Below are 23080 nucleotides of genomic sequence, written 5' to 3' on the forward strand. Positions count from 1 at the left end.
GGTGAAGTCTCTTTTTCTATTCTGCAGTCATCTTGCTGTGTGTTCACATGGCAGAGAAAGACAGCTATCTTATTTTTATAAGGGCATTAATCCCATCACAAGGGCCCACACTTACAACCTTATTTAAACCTAATTCCCTCCCAAAGGCCCCACCTCCAAATACAACTAAATTAGAGATTTGGGTTTCCACATCACAGCTTGGGGATGAAACAGACACTCAGTCCATAGCAAGAAGGAGGAAATCACAGCGGGTTTTTAGAAAGTCCATGTCGATCTGTAATTTATGTGCTGTGTTTCTTTAAATTTTGTCATTTATTGTAATGATCTTTGATGCTAAAAACAAATATAGTAATGGGTGTTTAGAATCTTACACTAATTTTTTTCCAAAACAAGAAATATTGATGGAATCCACTTCTTTGTTCTGCCTGTAGGTCATTTATAAATTCCAGTGGATACGTTCACTATCAAACCTATATTCCATAAACCAATGCCTGGTTGTACACCATAAACTATATACCATAAACCAATGTCTGGCTATTTCCCTGGTAATCTCAGCTGGTGCAGGACCTGCCCAGTAAATCAAAATAAAGAATGACGAAACTAAGTAGCAGAAAACCACAAAAATTCATTGTGGGAAGTGAGGGCTGGAGGGAAGGCAGGCATAGGCAGAAAGCAGCTTAATGGATGAAAGTGTACAGAATCACACCAGAAAGTGGAAGGACTTGTGATAACCCAAGGATGCTGAGATAAATGGAATGTGCGTAACCTGCTTTGAACACTCTGCTCAGGAAAACAGACACCACGTAAACATGACATCCTACTGTGTTTCTCACAAGGCATACAGAAAGGCATCTTAGTCATTTCAATAGTTGAAAAATGTTATATTATCAAAATGAAACTAGATTTAAACTATTAAATAACTGCATTCACCCAAAGTATTGGTACCTATAGCAAAGCTATTTAAATCAATGGATATAATTTTGAGAGGGATTGGTATATTATTTCACATTTATTTTAAGTGGCAATGGGATACTGAATGCAGATAAGACAGTTAACTGAATTCTAGGGTATAGACCACAGGTAGAGAATAAAATATTTAATTTATTGAACACTGGCATGGTGGTCAGTACTGGATACAGATTTTGATGCCATTTATGACTCCACTGTAATCTAAACAAGCAGAAATAATCTTTCTCAGAAGAGAAAGACAGATGTAAATCAGCAGAAGATAGGAAAATATTGTTTTGTTTTATGGTGTTACATAAAGCCCACCTGATAGAGAGAGGAGGAGAGAGAGAGAGAGAGACGAAGTGAAGGGAGAGGAGGAGATATAAGGAATCGGCTCACACAATTAGAGAGGTTGGCAAGTCCAGATTTTGCAGGGTAGGCCAGGTTAGAGGCTAGAGACCCAGAGAAGAACTGATGTTGCAGTTTGAGTCCAAAGGCCATGGGCGAGCAGAATTTCCTCTTAGGAATATTAGTCTTTTCCTTAATGTCTTCAACTGACTGGATGAGGCTCACCTACATTATGAAGGGTAGTCTACTTTACTCACAGTCTACTGATTTAAATGTTAATTTCATCTACAAGAGAAAAAATACCTTCATAGCAACATCCAGATGTATTTGGCCAAAGTGCCATGGCCTAGCCCTGCTGACAAAAAAAATTAGCCATCACTGTCACCTTATCAATATTTGATATACTGACATTTTTCATTCAACTCTATTCTACTTTGTGAAAAAAAAAATTTCACAGAGGTCGAAGACCTACTTAATGAAATATAACGAGAAGACAAGAATAGAGAAAAAAGGATAAAAGGAATGAGCAAAGTCTCCAAGAAATATGGGACTATGTGAAAAGACCTAATTTATGTTTGATAGGTGTACCTGAATGTGACAGAGAGAATGAATCCAAGCTGGAAAATATTCTTCAGGATATTATTCAGGAAAAATTTCCGAATCCAGCAAAGCAGCACAATATTCAACCCCAGGTAATACAGAGAACACCACAAAGATATTCCTCAAGAAGAGCAACCCCAAGGCACATAATCATTAGATTCACCAGGGTTGAAATGAAGGAGAAAATACTAAGGGCAGCCAGAGAGAAAGGTCAGGTTACCCACAAAGGGAAGCCTATCAGACTCACAGCAGATCTCTCAGCAGAAACTCTACAAGCCAGAAGAGAGTGGGGGCCAATATTCAACATCCTTAAAGAACAGAACCTTCAGCCCAGAATTTCATATCCTGCCAAACTAAGCTTCACAATTGAAGAAAAATAAAATATTTTATGAACAAGCAAGTACTAAGAGATTTTATTACCACCAGGCCAGCTTTACAAGAGCTCCTGAAAGAAGCATTATACATAGAAAGGAACAACCAGTATTAGCCTTTCTAAAAATATACCAAAAAGTAAAGAGCATCAACATAAAGAATTTACATCAACGAATGGATAAAATAGCCAGTTAACATCAAATGGCAGTAATCCTAAATTTAAGTCAACTAAATTCCCCAATCAAAAGATACAGCGAAAACCCAACTGTATGCTACATCCAGACCCATTTCACATCCAAAGATACACAGACTTAAAACAAAGGGATAGAGAAAGATTTACCAACCAAATGGAAAGCAAAAATAAATAAATAAATAAAAAGCAGGAGTTGCAATTCTTGCCTCTGATAAAATAGATTTCAAAGCAACAAAGATATAGTGGTAAAAGGATCAAAGCAACAATAAGAGCTAACAATCCTAACACCCAGATACATAAGAGTCATAAAGAGTTTTAGACTCAACGAGACAGAAAATTAATAAGGATATCCAGGACTTGAACTCAGATCCGGAACAAGTAAACTCAATAAATATTTATAGAGCTCTCCATTTTAAATACACAAAATATACATTCTCCACCTTAAATACACAAAATATTGATTGGCCATTATTAATACCCATTTTTAGAATAAAGCAATATTCCCATTCTCTCTTTTTCTTCCTCTTTCTTCCTCTCCTTCACTCTTTTTTCTTTCTTTCTTTCAAAAAAATAATACTACTAAATAAATCTTCACAGTGGATGGAGCAAGCTAGACTTTGGTACCCATCTCCCAGACAGAAAAAAAAAAAAAAAATTTTAAATGATGGTCATAAACTAGTGGATTGATTTCATGACCTGCTCCAAGAATGCAGCTTTAAAGTGTAAAAAATACTGGTCTAGGAACCTGACTAAAAGAGGCTCATTAATTTCCTTGTGCACCCACTGGAGGCGGGAGCTGCAAAAATGTCCTCCTGCCCTCAGGAGGGGAGGGGAGGGGAGGGGAGGGGAGGGGAGGGGAGGGGAGGGGAGGGGAGGGGAGGGTCTAAAAGCCCAAAATGGAGCGATAGAATGTGTCTGTTGAGCCTGAGAGTGGCACGTATATCATTCCAAAAGTTGTTAATGACTTGAAGTCTTATATTTGGGAAGAAGGAAAGACAGAAGTGACACCATAGACTGATAACTGCAGACTAGACAGAAACAAGGAGACCTCAGTGGACAAAGCGACCAGATGTTTCTTTGACAGAGTAGCATAATGTGACTCCTCCCAATCCAGACAATTTCATGGTCAGAGAATAGCATTGCTGAAATGACTGGGTTCATTCGCACCAAACAGTGGACTAGGAATTTGGCATAGAAGTGTTTAGTTGTCTATTGTTACATGAATAACCTTCCCAGACAACCGTTTTAAAGCAACAGTAATTATTTTACTTTTACCCGGTACATTTCTGGAGCTTGACTGAACTCAGCAAGATTGTTTTCACTCAGCTCTTTTGTGGAGTTGCCGGCAGAGAGTGGCTGGGGCTAAGTTGTCTGATGTCTGGCTTACTCATGTGACTGGTGCCCAGACTGGAAAACACCATCAGCTGGGGCTCCTCGAGCAGCTCTCTATCTCTATATGATAGAGAAGCTTCGTGGTAGGTAGAGTGAGAGATCCAGGCAGAAGCTGTCTGCTCTTAGGACTTTGGCTCAGAAGTCACACAGCCCCACTTCTGCCGTACTCTAATAGCTGAGGCAGTCACAAAAGCCTGCCTAGTCTCACGAGCAGGCGAGAGAGGCTTGACTTCCTGATGAAGAAAGCACAAGTTCTGGAACATCACACAGAACCAGAAACATTCGTGCAGCCATTTTTGGCAAAAAAAAAAAAAAAAAATCTTCTTTAAAAGTTCACTTAGAGGGAAGTTAAATAAATTTCTTGCCTGTTCAAATTGAGGCATGGAAATTTATACCTATCATACTAGTAATGATTTGAGACTCATTCACCCTACAAGGGCCGGGAGCCACACAGGCAGCTCAATGTCCTCATTTTACAACTGGGGACACTAAGACATAAACAGGTCAGTGACTTGTACAAGGTCTAACAGAAAGTCGATGTCAGGGCAAGCCTACATCTCAGGTCTTTGAAACCCATCTTAGTTCCCTTCCTAGCCTCTTTCACTCTGGTCTGTCCACTGACTTTCACATGCTCATTTACTGAACAGAGCTGAGTGGTCAAGGACACAGAGTTCTTGCTGTTAAGAACCTGATGGTAGTAGAGGTATCCGCCAACAAGGGCCACACTGCACTCACGTATGGAATAAAAGGAAACACCACAAGGTTTCCCAGATGTGAAAAGGGCAAAGACTTCCCCAGCAATGATGTCCTAAACATGACAGGCAGACCCACCCATCAGAACAGACGCCAGCCATAAACAACAAGTAAAATAGTACCACTGTGCCCCAACTGGATACCACCTTTGCACCCTCCCTGAACCAAGGTAAAAGACATTTTCCTCATTTGTTTTATTTTTAATTTAAAAAAAATTTATGTATTTTTTAAGACAGTGTTTCACTCTGTCACCCAACTAGAATGCAGTGGTGTGATCATGGCTCACTGTGGCCTTGATCTCCCAGGCTCAGGCAATCCTCCCATTTCAGCCTGCCAAGAAGCTTGTATTACAGGCATGCACCACCATGCCTGGCTAACTTTTGTATTTTCTGTAGACATGAGTTTTGCAATGTTGCCCAGATGGGTCTCGAACTTATTGGGTCAAGTGATCTGCCTGCCTTAGCCTCCCAGAGTGCTGAGATTACAACATGAGCTTCCGTGCCTGGCCTAATTTCTTCTGTTTAAATCCAAGACTATTCATAGCTTTGGGGTAGAAATTTCAGGTTACAAATTCATTTGTTCTAAGGAAAATAAAATAGGATTATCTAAGTGCTGGCAAAAATGTTTCAGTTTCTCCTTAAATACTTTTTAGAAGTTAAATCACAGCTACTGAGGAAAAATGATGAGTCAATAGAAACCAAATCATGATCAGATGAATTAAATTTGTCGCATTAAGTTTTTTTGTTTGTTTGTTTGTTTGTTTGTTTTTCTGAGACGGAGTTTCTCTCTTGTTACCCAGGCTGGAGTGCAATGGCGCAATCTCAGCTCACCGCAACCTTCGCCTCCTGGGTTCAGGCAATTCTCCTGCCTCAGCCTCCTGAGTAGCTGGGATTACAGGCACGCGCCACTATGCCCAGCTAATTTTTTGTATTTTTAGTAGAGACGGGGTTTTACCATGTTGACCAGGATGGTCTCGATCTCTTGACCTCGTGATCCACCCGCCTCGGCCTCCCAAAGTGCTGGGATTACAGGCGTGAGCCACCGCGCCCGGCCTTCTCATTAAGTTTTTTAAAGGAAAGGCAAAGCATTGAGAAGAATTTTTTTTCCAGTAGATTTTATGTTAATAGTCATCACTTTTCCATACATAAGACTTATCCAGTCTTGTGTTATGGAAACAGGGAAGGGGGTACCAAATGCAGGAATATAATTTCACTGCAAGATTAACTGAAGAACAGAAAAACTATAGTTAAAATATAGCACTTCATATTCTATTATTTAATAATAGAAGAAAAAGAAGTATACGCGAAGAAATTTAACATTGACATCTCTGGTTCCAGTGGGGAAATTCTGTTTGACTGCCTCTCCCTCCGGATGGAATTTAAATGAACAATACAGACTTCACAGAAACCTAGCACACTGGATCTGGAAAAGATCTTAGAGAAGATTTTGTCAAAATGCTGCATTTTACAGGTGATGTTAAGGCTGTGAGAGAGAAAGTAACTCACTCAGTCACACAGCAGGTGTAGCAAGGACCAGGACCCAGGACTCCCACCCTCGTGCTGGGACGTGGTTCACATTAACACCCACTGAAATCTCAGAAATATTTTAGCAACAGAAGGATGTGTAGTTAGAAACTGGAGAATCCTAGAGAAAGAAGGGAGTTTCAGAGGCATCTGCTCTTTGCCTCCCAGCATCCACTTTGCCTCCCGGGCAACAGACTCTGTTTTTGTTTAAAGATCTACAGTTCAGCCACTTCTATCCACCAGGTTGGAAGACATCATAGACGTCATACTGAATGCTGAAACATATGACCCAGGTCAAGCCAGTCCCCACAGTGCAACTCATTCCACTGTGACTGGCTCATGGATGGACACTTTACCCAATGAGACCCAATGAAAAACAATCAGATTCTCGTTTCTGTTTTTAACTTGAGAAAGGGTTTTAGTGTCTTATTCTTTTAACTTAAGGAGGAAGAAATATCAGACTTGAAGCCACTGAAGTGATGTTTACCCTGCTTAGATATTGAGAACGAAGCCAGTACAGCAGAAGACAGAACCAAGACATGCAAGAAACCACCCACAGGAGACGTTGCTTGGACACTGAATCTAGTCATGTCGGAAACATGTACTGTTTAGTTACATGTGCCAGTGAAATCCACTTAATCACTCAAGGCAGTTTATGTTAGATTTTCCATCCCGTGCAATTATAGGGGTTCTGCCTAACACAAAACCCTAGAGATAATCAGACCTATCCCCTGCCAAAAATGAAAAACAAAAACAAAAAAACCAAGCAAACAAAAATGCTGCAGCCAGAGAATTGAAACAACTTGTGCAATATTGCAGAATTCAAGTGGCAAAGCCAGGCTAACTCCCAACCTTCTAAACCCCGGATCAACTGCCCTTGTGCTCTGAATCATTCAATAGGAGTGAGGCCTGGATCAAGGGATGGATTCCTCAAGGAACCAGCATGGGATGAGTATTGTCCCCAAATAAAATGAAGATGGTGCAAATCTAAGCCCAGGGACGGGTCTGGATAACAAATAATGAAACTGAATCCAGAAGTGAAAATTCAGACCGAATCAGGAGGAGAGAAAAGCTGCAATCTGAGTGGAAACAAGACAGGAACACATAATATGGGGTCAGGATTTGGAGGAGCAAAGAAAGGAGTTCAGGCCCATAGGGACTTCTGAGGCTCGTCATTGTTGGTTGTGTATTTGGGAAACCATCCAGCACTTCTAAGGTTAGCAATAAAGTTCTCTAACTCCCGTTGTATATGGCTTGCTTGCTTTCCTCAGTGAATTGACCCAAAGGTCAAAGTGAAGGCAGATGTGACTATGCTGGGTATTCAGAAACCAGTGATCTAGTCCCAGCTCTGTTGCTGAACAGCTGTGTGCCCTTGGGTAATACTGACAATGGACTCAAACAAGGCATTTGGATTTGTGTAACATAACTGAAATTTGCTCATGGGAAACCTCAGATGGGGTTTCAAGTGGTTTCTCTGAAGATAGATGATGATGATGATGATAGATTAGCTAGATAAGCAGGTAATCATATACATGGCAGAAAGTAGATATACATATAAACACCCACTATATTTACATATACATACATATACACAAACACATAAACATTTATGAATTGTATATTTCCCTTAAACTTTAAACTCCGAATTGTTTAAATTTCTGAATGGCTCTCTCGGTGCTCAGTAAAGGTCACCCTCACTGGTTTGTCACACACGATTTTTCATGAGCTGATCCCACCTCTCAAACCAGTTTCCCGGCTCATTTTCCTTCTGCATTCCTAATGTTCTAACCACACTTAACCACTGCTGGTCTGCTTCTAGAGCTTTGCTCATGTGATTTATTCTGATTGCCTTGTCTTCCCTGTTCTCTCAACCTGGCAAACCCCAACTGATTTTTCAAGAACCAGCTCAAGCACCTTCCTCTCTGTTATCTTTCTAAACTCCCCAAGCAGACTTGGCCACTCTTTCTTTTGTCCTGCTACAGTACCTTGTCCAGACCTCTTTTGCCTACTTATTTCTATGATAAAATTGTTTTCTTATGCATCTATGTCTAGTGTTAATTTGTAAATTCCTTGACATGATCCATGATAGTCCCATGTGATATTATTGGTTCATTATTATACAATAACCCATTGCTATTAGATTTCTAGCCTCATGGGTAGGCTGGACTTAGGATTTGAGGGAATATCTCATGGTGCTGGAATCACCTAGGAAAATACCTATAGAGCCCGAAAAAAGCATGTAAATGTGTAAGTGGGAAGAGCGTCAGACAGCAGGGAATGAGAAGGACTGTATTGAACTGAGAGTGCTTGGCCTGTGAAAGGGAGCAGCCCCTACTCAGCTGTAAGTGCATCTCTAAGCCACACCTCCCTTCGGGTCTAGCTGGAAAAGCACATGCTTTAGAGTTTAGGAATTCCATTATCAGGTCTACCCCTCACTCACTGTGGAATATGAGCAAGTTACTGGACATCTCTGGGATTCAGGGTTCTCATCTACAAAAGATGATTAGCTGCTCATAAAAGCTCCATCTTCCTTATCCTCAGTACACAGCCAATTCTGTTTCCATCTTCTTGTGCGGTGAAGTGAGATCACATTCTTTTCTGATCATCGGCATGTGAAGGGAAGAAAGGCACATTCCTTCCTGGCCTGGCCCGTAAAGACCTCCTGTCTTAGTTTCAGTTACCTCAGGAGTAGATCATAAGGATGAGAGTACATGTAGTTTATTTGAAAGATGATCTCAAGAAATGCCAATGGAGGAGGGAGAAAAAGCATCTGGGAAGGCAGGAAGCCAGTAGAGGATGTAGAATTCAGCAAGTTACCATTCTAGGCAACTGGAGCTTAATCCTACGGGAAACTCTGAAAACAGCATAGAATTCCCTCACTACACCTCCACCAAAGAGTCTAATGACCCTTGATGTGGGATAGTTATATGCCAACCATCATAGGTCATTATTTGGTGGCCATGAATTAGTTTCTGAGCACTTCTGGCCTGCTGTGCATATGGGCAGAGAAGGTTCACATGGCCAGAGAAACTTCTCAGGAGAGAGATGCAGGCAGTGGTCCTGGTTTGGAAGTGAAACTGGCATGCACTGAATGGAAGGGGCCAAGGCGGTGTGAGTGTGGCCCTGCCTGCTATCCTGACGTGTGCGGCATCTTATTCTCCTCCTTGCTCCACAGATGAATGAAGGGGACTCCAAAGCCTTAGAGGAAGGCAGAACCATGAGACTGAAGGAGGCTGAATCCTAAAATGACCACTGGAGGGCTGCTTGCTGGCCCAGAAAACCCAATTTTTCTGTACAATGGCAAGAAATAAAAAATGTTTGCTAAGCCACAAAAATATGGAGATTATTTGTTGCACCAATTAGCTGATTCTGACTAGTGCAGGGAAAACGGAGATATTTATGCAGCCAGCCATATCTACTGCTTAAATCCTGGGATCAGTGGGTAACAAACAATGCCACCAAATCACTATGTGGTTCGTAAAAATAAGTATGAAATGCCAGGTAAAAGCTCTTGAGGCTACAAAGGAGTAACAGGCAGGCTGACATAAGAAAGAGTCTCTGGGTTATGCAAGAAACAGGGTTCTTGATCATTGCCCTTTGGCTGTATTGTTTCTGCTTTCTCTCTATGGAGAGAGCAGCTTGGATTAGATCTTACAGTGCACTGGCTCTCAGGTGTTACAGACCCATCTAAGATTACACATTAAAGCTCTCCAGGTGGCAGAAATCAGCCTTGAATTTGCAACTGAACTGTAAGCACAGTGAGAAGGAAAGATACATTTTTCATCTATGGCTCTTGCTCAAAAGAGAATTCAGCTTTATGGTTACTGCCCAGTGTAGACAATGATGACAAGACTATTGAGAGGTCCAAGGAGGAAAGAATCAAAAGAGACCAGTTATGGTGAGGAGCTGACTTCATGCTATATCGAGCCACCAGCCTTCACAGTGCAGAGTATTAGCGTTTCTTGACTGTACATCACTTGCCAAACACAGTTCTGTAATCCCATTTGGTCTCCTGACAGCCTCAACAAGCATTATCACCCCCAGTTTTGAGGAGGGAAAAGTTAAGTTTGGAGAGGAAAAGGCCTCTCTGCAAGGTCAAGAGCCAGGGAAAGGCTCAGTCCTCAGACGCCGGAAACAATGCATATTTCACCACATCCTGCTTCCTCCTTTTCTGGCTTCCTTTCCATGTAATGCACAAACATAAGAAACAGAATATATTGGGAATCTGTGAGGTCAGTGAACTTAAAATCACGTTTTCTAAATATGCATCTAAATACTTATTAAATTAATTTTATTTAAGCGGTTATCAAATTTATGTAAACAGCTCTAAATAGTTTCAATAATTCGTGTGATATGTGCAGAATAGGCATCTCAGAACATTTTAAGGAACAAACTGAATGTACTACTTGTTCTTTGATAGTCTTTTTGTATGTTGACAAAGTTTCTATTTTCTATTTTTCCAACTTACAACCGGTAAAATTTCGCTCTCCTAATGTCTTTGCTGCTTTTTCATCTCCAGCGTGTCATTCCACTCCGCTCTCCCTCCCCTCTTCTCAACGACGACAACAAAACACCACATCTCAAAAATCTTTCCCAGCAGCTGCAGTCCTCAGGAACCTATCTCCTCCTATGTCATCTTGCATTATCCCCTTTTTCCACGGCAGCCTTCTTGCTGAGGGAGACCACTCTGCCCATGTTCCCTGATAAAAATAACCAACATTGTGTGAAACTTTACAATTCAGAAAGCAGTTTCTTCCAAGATTAAGTCATCCGATTTTCACAACCCAGAGAGGAAGGCAAAATGAATATCATTAACTCCTGTTTCAAATGAGAAAATCGAGACTCGGAGGGGCTATACAATGTGCTCAGGATCATGCAGCTGGACGATGAGTAAAGAATCAAACCATGGTTTTCTCTCTCCATGCCCCGAGCTCTTTACACCAAACGATGCTGCAGCTTCTCTCCTGTCGACTTCTGAAACAGCTTGCCAAGTGACCCCAGCTCATGCACTCCCTGGTTCCAGGTCTGCTACCCTCAGCTACCAACAGCGACAGCAGTTGAGTAACAGTTGGGCTCTCAATGGGGAGCCATCTCAACCTTCCTTTACAAGGCAACAAGATTGTCATAGAGACAGGTGAACCAATAAGGAGAAGTAAATCATCAGAGAAAAGCCTGTTGCCACAGAGGCTGCACATGCAGGGACTGAGGATCTTCCCCAGATACTCCCAATTCCCTCAAAAGTTCAGGAAAAAACACTGACCCTAGAAAACATGTGGGACTCAAGCATAGGAATGTCTGAGTCCAGCTCTGCTGCCTCTATAACCTTGGATGTGTTTTAACATCCCTGAACCTCCAAAATGGTGAAGAGAATATTAACATAACAGAATATGTTTGAGCATCAGCTGAGATGGACAAATAAGTGCTTAGGCTAAGACCTCAATAATGGAAGCTATCATCAATATTTGTTAATTTATATGATAATATATGGTCCTAATAATAATTATAAGAAAACTGTGTACCCCAAAATAAACATAGATGCAACAAGGAAACAAGCTTCCAAAGGAAGCTTTGCAAATAACTACTGCTTTTCATATCACCACACCAGTATCCAGTATCAATCCTATTTCATCCTGTGTATGATTTTTCATAAATGAGACAGGTGCTTCACCCAGAATCATTCTTTGTTCACGAAAGGAGCTGACTAAAAGGCACATGTAGCGCAAAGCAAGGTTAATATCGTTCAATCTAACTGTGATGGTAAACTGCGCTGGAGAACGTCTTGGATTTGTTCTCTGATGAAGCCCCCCCCCCGCCCCAGCAAACTCTTGGTATATGGAAGTTGCTAAAGCATCATTCAGAAGGAAGGAGAAAGAGCATCACTAGTGTGGCTTCAAAGGGTAAAGAGCTATGTGATCCTAGGGAAAGTTAAGTCTGGTGCTCTAAACTCAGAGGACCCAGACCTGGATTGTTCTGGAGAAGCCTAAGTTTCATTCAGATCTTGACCCTTTGAAGGGCCCTAACATTCTCATCTGGAAGCCAAATTCCCACAGTTGAGATGTTTTAGCATTAAGAACTAGAATAATTAGAAACACTATGTGAGAAAAACAAATTTTGTGCCCACATTGAGTTCACTGCACATATTTTAGTGAAACTTGACTTTGATAGTGTGATGGCTAATTTTATGTGTCAACTTGACTAAGAGATACCCAGATAGCTCATACAATATTATTTCTGAGTATGTGTATGAGGGTGTCTTTAGAAGAGATCAGCATTTGAATCAGTAGACGGAGTAAAGAAGATCTACCCTCACTAATACGGGCACACAACATCTAGTCTGTTTAGGGCCCAACAGGAACAAAAAGGCAGAGGAAAGGTGACCTCTCTCTCTCTCTCCATGAGGTGGGACATTCATCTTTTCCTGCCTTCTGACATCAGAACTTCTGGTTCCTGGGCCTTGGGACTTCGGGACACCATTGGCTCTTGTCGTTCTCAGGCCTCCAGACTTAGACCAAATTATACCACTGACCTTTCGGTTTCTCCAGCTTACAGATGGTGGAATTTCTCAGCCACAATAATTGCGTAGCCAGCTCTCATAATCATGCTCCCCCTGCACCCTCCGCACCTCTGTTAAGTATGTGCAGGTATGTGTGCGTGTGTTCACAAATATCTGTTCTGGAGGATGCTGACTAATACAGATAGCTAGAAATAACTCATTGGAAAATTAGAAAATGTGCTACTTTGAGGAACTAAATTATCCTTGCAAAAGTGTTCATTATCTTAATTAAAATAGTAGACATAATTTCTATTTTTAGAACTTTAAGGACTCTCTAGACTTGGATGAAAAATGGATAATTCATTTATGCATTCCATTGCACTTCGTGTATATATATAGAGAGAGTGACTTTTCTTTTCTAAACACTATGCTAAGTTTTGAGAACAAATAAGAAATAAGTTCAAATTAATGCCCTCAACAAGCTGATGATCTGGATACAGAAGTGGACATGCATCAAAGTATGATAAATGATGGCTGAACCTGGGAGGGTTATGTCTTTCAAAGGTGGCTCTAATTATATCTCTAATCTCACATTTTCTTCTAGAACCTGCAATCCCCCATCAAGAGGTAGAGTCACACTTTTAAATCTGAAAGCCACAAAATAACGCCCTTGTTATCTGCGTTCTGCAATGACATCTTTGAGACAGTGCCTCTCTGGATAGAAAGCATCCATTTCTCTCCCATATGCTACCCATCTAGCATGGAGGTGGTCTGCTAATCCAGTCCCGCGAGATCCAAGGCAGACGCTAGCTCCATCTCAACACGTGCTTACACAGTCACCCAAGAAGGTGAAGAGAAGGTGTGGAACTATCCTCTAGCTTTTAAAGCTTCTGCCCTGAAGAAAGAAAAAAATCACAACTAAGGCTAAAGAGAAAAGCCTGCTGCAGAGGCTACATGCAAATGATCAGGAGGATAATCTGCCTTGGCTACTGTCATCGTCTGCTCTGGCTGCCATAAAAAATTACTACAACAGAAATGTATTTTCTCACAGTTCTGGAGGCCAGAAGTCCAAGGTCAAGATGCCTGCACGGTCAGCTTCCGATGATGGTTGTCACCTTGGAGATGGCTGCCTTCTCACTGTATGTTCACAAGGCCGCCTCCTGTGTGCATGGAGAAAAAGAAAGTGCTTTCTGGAATTTCTTCTTAAAAAGGCATAAATCCTATCAAATCGGGGCCCTGTCCTTATGACCTAAATTAACCTTATTATGTCCTTACAACAGATACAGCCTCATTGGAGCTTAGCGCTTCACTATATTAATATTTGAAGCACACATACATTCAGTCCATAACACCTACCATTTTTGAGAAGGGTAAATACGAAGCCCACACTGTGACTATCCCTGTAAGAATGGATTCTTCTATAATTAAAAGCAAACTATGAAAATAGCCTCAGGCATAAAAACACTTTATATTTTTTAGATATTGTAGATTTGTTCCCATTTCTGTGCTTATTTAGAAAACAAAATTTACCACCTGGTAAATTATTTTTTAGAAAAAGCTTTCATCTTAGTGATTAATCAACAAAATCTTAACTAAGAAAAAGTTTGCTTCTTCTCTGTTCTACACCATAAGCTAGAGGTTTTTTTAAAATTCAATTAAAGATATAAGATATCCCTTGATGTCACATTGTTTTATTATGAGTTTATGTTTTCCTATCTGAAATGCAAACCCCAACTTTTGAATAGTCGTGCTTTAGATTACAGTGTAGAATCAAAGAGACCAGAGTCAGAGACTGTGACAGTTTGTACACTGATGTAATAAAACCGAAAATGAATTTTCTGCAAGATTATTTGTTCTTATCGCTGGCGCATTGTTTTCTCAAACAACAGTTTTCGAGATGGCTATTGCATTTTGCTCTCTCTTTAACAGACGTTTACAACGAACCTAAATCAAACAAAACTGCTTCTGTTTCTAAACCTACACATGACGCGGGGTATAGTTTGTATTTTAACAAATTCTTGTCAATATATTCAACCAAGAAAAGAGAAACAGTGACAGGAAAGGAAAAGAGGGAGGGCAGAAAGAAGGAAGGAAGGGAGAAGGAAATAAGAGGGGAAGGAAGGGGACCATGGTTATAATGGGCCAAATTTTGACACTATATTTCCCTTGTCTCAAGCATCTCAACTTGGACCTAGACTGTCATAGCTGATGCGTAGCAACATCTGGGCACTTGTACAAACTAACAGGGCTAACTCAAGAGAAGGCAATTTTTTTTTTTTTGAGACAGTGTCTTACTGTCCCCAGGTGCCAGGCTGGAGTGCAATGGCACAATCTCGGCTCACTGCAATCTCTGCCTCCTGGGTTCAAGCAATTCTCCTGCCTCAGCCTCCTCAGTAGCTGGGACTACAGGCACGCACCACCGTGTTGTATTTTTTAGTAGAGACAGGGTTTCACCATGTTGGTCAGGTTGGTCTTGATCTCTTGACCTCGCGATCTGCCCACCTCGGACTCCCAAAGTGTTGGGATTACAGGCATGAGCCACCGTGCCCAGCCAAGAAAGCAATTGAAGTGAAACATTTTGCATAAAACTTTCTACCTGATCTGAAGGGGGCAAAAACAGGTTCAGTCAAAAGCAGCTTGGTGAAGAGATGGGAGATAAAGACAAAAACAGTTCTTTCCCAACCTGGCCTTAGGAACTCATTGGACAAAACACTGTTTTCCTGTCCCTGAATTCCTGCTTACCATTAACATAATATCTTCGACTCTCCCAGAGGTATTTTTCTCTTAGCTCCTCCCCACCGAGAAGTGACTACTCTGGGTGATGAGACTAGGAAAGTGTCCTTGCAGCTGCATGCGCCTCCTTGGGTCTCCCTCTGTGTCTATTCACCTGTCCTTTCTTCATTCAGTGAGCCCTGTGGGGAGGACCCAGCTTGCAGAGAAAAGCCTGAAGATGCCCAGGGATTCTGACTGACTGGATGTATAAACTCAATTCAGAGAAGAAAGTACAGAAGCCTGTCTGGTCCCTTGTCTGTATCTTACTCTGAAATCTAATTTTTTAGTGATAACACTGATACTCTTGACTTTTGTGTGAAAATACTAACAGCCAACCCTTATATAATGCTTTTCATGTGCCAGACTTGATTCCAAATGGTTTACATGTCTTAATTCATTTAATCATGATAAAATCCTATGAGGTACCTGGTAAGACAGGATAGTAGGCTCACGGAGATGTCCACGTCCTAATTTTCAGAACCAGTGAATATATTACATTGCATGGCAAGAGGGGAATTAAGAAATTAAGATTGCTAATCAACGAAACTTAAGGAGATTATCTCAGAATATTCATGTGTGCTCAATGTACTCATGTGTAATCGACTTAAATGGAAGAGAAAGGCAGAAGAGTTAGCTGCAGAGTAAAGAAACATGAGAAAGACTTGACTGATCATTGCTGGCTTTGAAGATGGAGGAAAGGGACCCATGAGCCCAAGAATACAGGTGACTTCTAGAAGCTGGAAAAGGCAAGAAAACAGATTCTCCCCTAGAGCCTCTAGAAAGGAACACAGCTCTGCAAACACCTTGCTTTTATCCCAGTAAGGCTCACTTCAGACTTTCCATCTCCACATATGTAAGATTTTCAGTGTGTGTTGTTTTTAGTCACTAAGTTTGAGGCAATTTGTTACTACAACAACAGAAACTAATACTGATATTATCTCCACTGAGTGGTTGACAAAACTGAGGCATGAAATGTTAAGTGACTTGTCCAAGGTCATACCCAGACAACTGCTGCCAGAGTTGAACCTCTGAATCACTGTGCTAGCGACCTCTTTAGTGCTTTCCTCGATTAGATTAAATAGGTGGAGTGAGGAATGCAATTAACGATTACTTTTACAAGTCTCAACAACGGGGAGAAGATAACCACCAACATCCTCGAGTGTTTCCAGTTCTCCACCTTTGGCATTCTCTCATTTGATTCTCACAGCAACCCCTGGTAATAGACATGATTAATACATTTAACAGATGAGAAAACTGAGGTTTACAGAGGTGAAGCAACTTGCTCAATTGGCGGGATGAGTAAGTGGCGATGGTAAGAGCTGCACATGGCAGTCTCACAGGCAACTCATGCCTGTTCACATATTGCTGAACGTAAACCATCCACAACACACCCAAGCCATCCACAACACACAGCCATATCAGTACCACTCCACAGCTCTGACGACAAAATTATCCCATGAACCGGGGAGAGGAGCATTTTCAGCTTTCTTGTGCGGAAATAGCCCTGATCAAGGCTCATATACTTATGGCAACACCAATTTCCACCGGGCAAGATGCTGTGGATATCTGGAAGATGTGAGTGCAGCTGCTCTGACCTCATTCGTGATTACGCAGTCAATCCCTAGAGGTTTTCATACATATCCAGGGCAGAGAGCTGAGCCTTTGGGAAAAAGCAGGTGCAACAATCAACAATGTATGAACTATTAATTGTACTGTGACCCTGCCTGTATTCATAGGCTGGTGAGTTTGGGACAAGGCAGAGAAAACTTTAATCAGTGCATAAATGAGCTGTTGACATGCTACTCACAACGACAAAATCTTAGCAACACATGACAAGCACTTATATCTCACTCAGATGCCTGGAGTTTGGCCCATGTAGGCTGGACCAGGTAGAACTTGGCATCGGTATGAATCAGGTCCAAGTCCGCTCCATATATCTCTCATTATTTTAGAACCAGCAGGATACCCAGGGATATCTTTTTCATGGTGATGTTAGAAATGCAACAGGGACAAAGGGAACATATGATGCCTCTTACAGACTAGGCTTGGAATTTGCACATAGCAACTTCCATCCTCTTTGACCAAATCAAGTTATCCTAGCCAAGCTCAACACCACTGGCACAGTGAAGTGTATATATCCTTCTCATGGAAGTGGCAGAAGTGGGAAATATTTGCTGACCAATAATGGATTACAAATCAAAGTCCATGAGGAGAAACAGATAACCTCAAAGTTGCAAATGTCTTCCTTTAGAGACTCATAGGCTCTCCCTCTCTTCTCTACAAACTGGTTAACTGTGCTCTTGGAGAAATTCAATATGGCATTCCTCATCTTCAACTTCCAACACGTGCGGCTGTCTGCTGGGCCTCTTGAACTCCTGTAACATACTGTCCTTAAATGAGATCTGGGTTCACAGCAGGCATGGAGTCCACTCACAGCAATGAAAAACTCATGGAAATGGTGCTTGTAGACATTCGATGGGCTTGTCATGTTGATGTCCGCCTGCTACATGGACAGTCAGGTGCAGCCTGCTTGAGAGTCTTGCTATGTGCGTAATGCCCAGCTCAGTGCAAATTTATCACGATGGGAAGAACTTTTGAAGTACACTGAACTCAAAAGGCAAGAAGGGAAATTTGCCTTCTCTCAACCAGTGACCAGATGAAATAACAGGAAAACAGATGAGGCCCTTAACTGTATAGTTCTCATAATAAGTTAAGAGCACAGCTTGCAAATGTTGACAAAGGTAGGGAAAGAATCTGATCCTTTCCTTTGAGAGAAGAAAAAAAAGCAGATGACAACTTTGCAGAGCATGAATGTGTTGTCTATACTTAGAAAATGTCAGACATAAAATGATAAATGTTCTAGCTTTTTACAAGATATTAAAAGGAATCCAGGCTTTCCTTGCCTGACTCTGAGGAACACCATCTGAGGAAAGAACTAGAATCCCTTAAGCAAGTGAGAAACATGGCTTTTGAAGTTTTATATTGCTCCATTTTTTTCTCTTCCTGTACTCTTGATTTCCTTCACAGTTACAAAGAAATAAAAGTAATGGTATGTTTTGTCCTGGGATTTTGTTGGACTGAAGAAAGATGCTCCTAATTCTCTGCTAAGCAGTTTTGCTACTGACTGTGCTCTGCATTCATGGAGTTCCTGCTCAGGAGGGTGTAATAGAAAGGAGAACAAGCTTTGGAGTCAGACCCTTGGAGAGGTCATCAGCATCAGGTTCTTTTTCTGTAGAATTACGATGCTGATTTAACTCAAGATGTCATTTTGAATATCAGCAGGTAAACTTCAAAAAGTTAATATCAAGTTGGAAAAATTTTAATCTTGAATTATGAAATTTTGATCTCCTCCTTATGGCTACTCTGCATTAATTAGAACATGTATCTCCCCCATTTTCTCCTTGTATCCATGGCAGGATTGTGGCTAATCCATAAATCCTCTGTGTTATTATCTTTAGCCAAATCCCAGGCAATCATCCTTCAGGTAGGCTGATCTTGACAATACAAGGTATACCTTATCTTTTGACCCCATCATGTCTGCATGTGGTTTCCATAGTTACAGATAAAGGGGAAGAGAGCTCAGGGATGAGGAGGAGGTCACATTGTCTTAAATCCATCAATAAAGAGATAACACACATCACTTCTACTTCTAGCTCATTGATTAGAACTAGTCATATGACCAGGTTTTCTGCAAAGGGACTGGGAAATGTGAAGGAGTCGATTAACATTCATCTAGCAGTAACTGTATCTTTCATAGAGGCTTTCAAGAGAACCACGGCCAAGTCTTTGATCACTCTGATGTCATGTGGCTTTAGGTAGGGTGAAACGAATGTTTCTCTGGGAAGGTTGAACATACAGGCACATTCGAATTCCTCCCCATCTCTATAATGTGATTATTTTATGAGCTCAATGACAATGAGACTAATATTTAGAGTTCAAGAAAAACATAGTAGTATTATTGAGACAGAGTCTTGCTCTGTCACCCAGGCTGGAGTGCAATAGCACAATCTTGGCTCACTGCAACCTCCACCTCCCAGGTTCAAGCTATTCTCCCTGCTTCCGCCTCCTGAGTAGCTGGGATCGCAGGTGCCTGGCTAATTTTTGTATTGTTTAGCAGTAGAGACAGGATTTCGCCATGTTTACCAGGCTGATCTTAAACTCCTGACCTCAGGTGATCCACCTGCCTCAGCCTCCCAAAGTGCTGGGATTACAGGTGTGAGCCACTGCACCCAGTCAAAAATCTTAATTAAGAATGTGAACAAAAAATAAAGTACAGTACCCAGAGCTAAGATTAAGGGAAGAATTCTGGAAACCTGGAGCCTGTTGATAGGCACCAGACAATTGGAACAAGTCAACAGGATGCCAAGAAGAAAAGAAATTTCAAATGGTGTGGAATACATAGAGCTTGTTGCGAACAGGTATCTCAAGAAGGCCTCTCTGAGCACCACTATAGGCCAGCACAACCTGTTTGGAAAGTGATTTACCAAAGTGTCAAGAGCGTTTTAAATGTCCCTGTACTTTGAACTTGGAATTTCACCCTCGAGACATTATCCTTAAAGAAAAAAAAAAAACTTTTTTTCCCAAAGGTAGTGGCACGCGCGCTCGCACGCTCTCTCTCTCGCTCTCTCTCTCTCTCTCTCTCTCTCTCTCTCACCCAGGCTGGAGTGCAGTGGTGTGATCATGGCTCACTGCAAACTCAAACTCCTGGGCTCAAGCAATAGCTGGGACTACAGATGGTTTCTAAGACTTTATATTAAAGAAACATTTCCTAAAACACTTGAAGTAAAAATTCATCACAACTTTATAATATAAAACAAATGGAAACTAGAAAGCTTATGCATAAATCTTTAGGTAAATTATGTTATGTACACCTAGCGGACTCTGTTTATAAAGAAATGATTATATAAATACCAATTAAGGGTCATTTTACCAAACAACAATCCTATACTCTGCAAAAGTGTTAACTCATACAAACCGGAAGACAACTGAGGAGCCTTTTAAGATTAAAGGGACTTGCCACTAAATTCAGTGTGCTCCCCTTGATAGAATCTTATTTGAAAAAACATTGTTATAAAAGACATTGAAGCCACTGGCAAAATTTATATAAGAAATTATTATATCAATATGAAATGCCCTAAATCTGATCACCCTTGTTATTATATAGGAAATGCCTTGTTCTTAGGAGATCCACGCCAACACATTTGGGCGTCAAGGATCATAAAGTCTTCTACTCAATCAGAAATAATTCAGAAAAAGAAAAAGTGTTAATAATATTGTCTATGTAGTAAAGATAAAGACAATGCAAGTGTGTCAGATATATTAACAATTGATGAATATGGATAAATGGGTGTTTAATGTACTATTTTTGCATTTGAAGTTTAAAAATTTTTTTCAAAGTTTAAGAAAATGCTCATCTGGAGAATGTTTATGATATAAGATTAAAAAAACTTTCAGGGTATGTCATCATGTATCCAGTATAACCTTAGATAATTTAGAAATATCTCTCTATATAGAAAACATGCCTAGAAGGAAAATATGAAAATATTAACCACAACTAAGTTCAGTGGGTCGATTGAACTGGGAATGCTTTTGCACTTCCATTTTTTTTCCTATATTTTCTTCACCTTTTTGATAACCATCTATCACTTTCATCATGAAAAAATAAATAACTACCAAATACATAGGAACAAACAGTCATTTTTCCCCATCTTTCCAACTATGAGCCTGAAGCCAAAATTCAGAGCATTGACAGAGGGAAATGAGTTCAAGCTGTCAGCTATTAAGGTGTGAAAGTCTGTGTTTCAGGGGTTGCCAAGTGACCTTTAATGAACACCTGTCTGAGACAGAAAAATCATAGTATTCCAAGTTAGGGCTCCGTGTATAATTTAGCTTTAGTATCACAGTGGGGCTGCTGGGTATAGCTCCAGCTTTAAGATTTGTGGCCACGCTGAGGAATATTTTTGAATTTGGCTTACTCTTCACAGACTTAAGCTTCAAGTTTATATGGTGTAAAGTATCTAACCTTGACTCCTGATCATAGACCAAATGGGTTAAGCCTAACTGATTCATAAGACTGCAAACCTCTTTCAACATTGACAAGGTCAGCATCCTCTCAGGTCCTGGATCCTGGCCCCAGCAACTCCTTCCCACCAGCTCCTAACTAGTTTCTTCTGAGTTCACTATCTGTCACTATTCTCTGGCTCCTGTTCTCAAAACCCACTTCCTCCCCAGGACTCCTCCTAGAAAAGGAGTCTTGCCCCACTCTTGTCTGTCTGAAACAACTCAGCACTCTTAACATTCTCTTCCTCCACATGGGCAACCATCCTTTAAAAGCCTCCCTTCCACCTGTTCTACTGAGCCAGGGAATTCTCTCCAAGCTTCACTCACCCTTGCCTCTCACCCAAATCCATTACTCTATTTTGCTAGAACCACATATGTCTTTGGAATCTCAGCCCATTCCTTCCACCCATATAGACTGATGTTTCTGACCATTCTCAAGGCAGCTCTGGCTGGGTCAACAGCTTCCATTCAGACCCTAAGACCTCTGCCTTTGTAGAAAGTAGGTTTCAGTTTGTCTGAGCTAGAGAAGTAGCTATCAATATTGCCAAACCCTACCAGGGGGACCACACGCCTTCCTACCTCCTGCTCAGGGACCTCTCCAGGGGGGTGCAATGATTCTTAGCTTTCCTCTGACAGAACAGACCATCCTGACACTGCCTCTAAGTTCTTATTCTACTGAGCTGACAGGAATACCAACTACAATCATCCTAGAGTCTCCACACTCCCCAGGGTTAGGCAAAGTTATGCAATGTCATTCTCTGCTTGCATTAGCAGTCAGGTGGGTTCTTCAGTAGGCTTAGAGCCAATTCATGTTCCCTACTCAGAATCATCCTCACCCCGCCTTGCCCTTATATAATGACTGCCTATGTCAATTCTCAAAGTGAAGTCAAATGCCCAAGTCCATGGCTATGCGGTTTCCACTCTTCTTCACATAGAGGCAATCAAGAGTCTTCAACCTCCACTCACACTCCCTTGGTTTATGTTTTTAATTATAGATCACTAGGAAAATAGAATCACTTGGACAGAAAGTTTCCCATGTTTATATATCCACACCTATTCCACTCTCTGCTTTTCCTTCTGATTCAAGCATGAACTGTCTTTTCTGCTCCTGCATCAGTTTACTCCAACCAGTGGACCTTTTCCATCAGCAAACGGCACACTCCAGTATCTTCCATAAGGCAAATGCTAAATGCTTAAATTCATCTCAAATCCTCCTCCAGCTACGGCCCCATTTTGTCATTTTTCATCACAATAATACTTCCGATCTATTGTCCCCATTTTAACACCCCTTTTCTTCCTTAATATATCCTAATTTGAGGAAGGCTAATGCTTTTCTTAGAGCCAAGAGTAACCTCCTTATTTCCTCTTGAATTCTCATCTCATTCACCATTTCAGCTCAATACAGTTGACCACTCTTCCCTTGTTGGACTATTTCCTTCTCTTGGTTTTCTGTAATAATTCTAGACTCTTCTTTTTTTTCCAATCCCACAAACCCCTCCTCAATCTTCTTTGCGAACTCCTCCTTTGATTTCCAAATGTTGGTCTGCACTGCTGGAGATCAGTTCTAGATCACGTGCAAGTCTCCCTCTGTGCTCTCTGGGATCTTACTAAGACCAATGGCTGTAC

The 23080-nt window shown here is 41.1% G+C and overlaps 1 protein-coding gene across 2 annotated transcripts in view; it reads right to left on the minus strand.

Moving 5' to 3' along the window:
- Window positions 1–23080, minus strand: part of GADL1 (glutamate decarboxylase like 1) — a 287535-nt gene that overhangs the window by 250899 nt on the left and 13556 nt on the right. For both annotated transcript variants that reach the window (XM_035278805.3, XM_035278806.3), the window contains exon 2: window positions 13672–13782. The gene's annotated coding sequence lies outside the window, so the exon portion shown is untranslated. The remainder of the gene's footprint in view (window positions 1–13671; window positions 13783–23080) is intronic.

This window comes from Callithrix jacchus, chromosome 17, assembly GCF_049354715.1.
Source record: "Callithrix jacchus isolate 240 chromosome 17, calJac240_pri, whole genome shotgun sequence".
In the NCBI taxonomy this organism is placed as follows: Eukaryota; Metazoa; Chordata; class Mammalia; order Primates; family Cebidae; genus Callithrix; species Callithrix jacchus.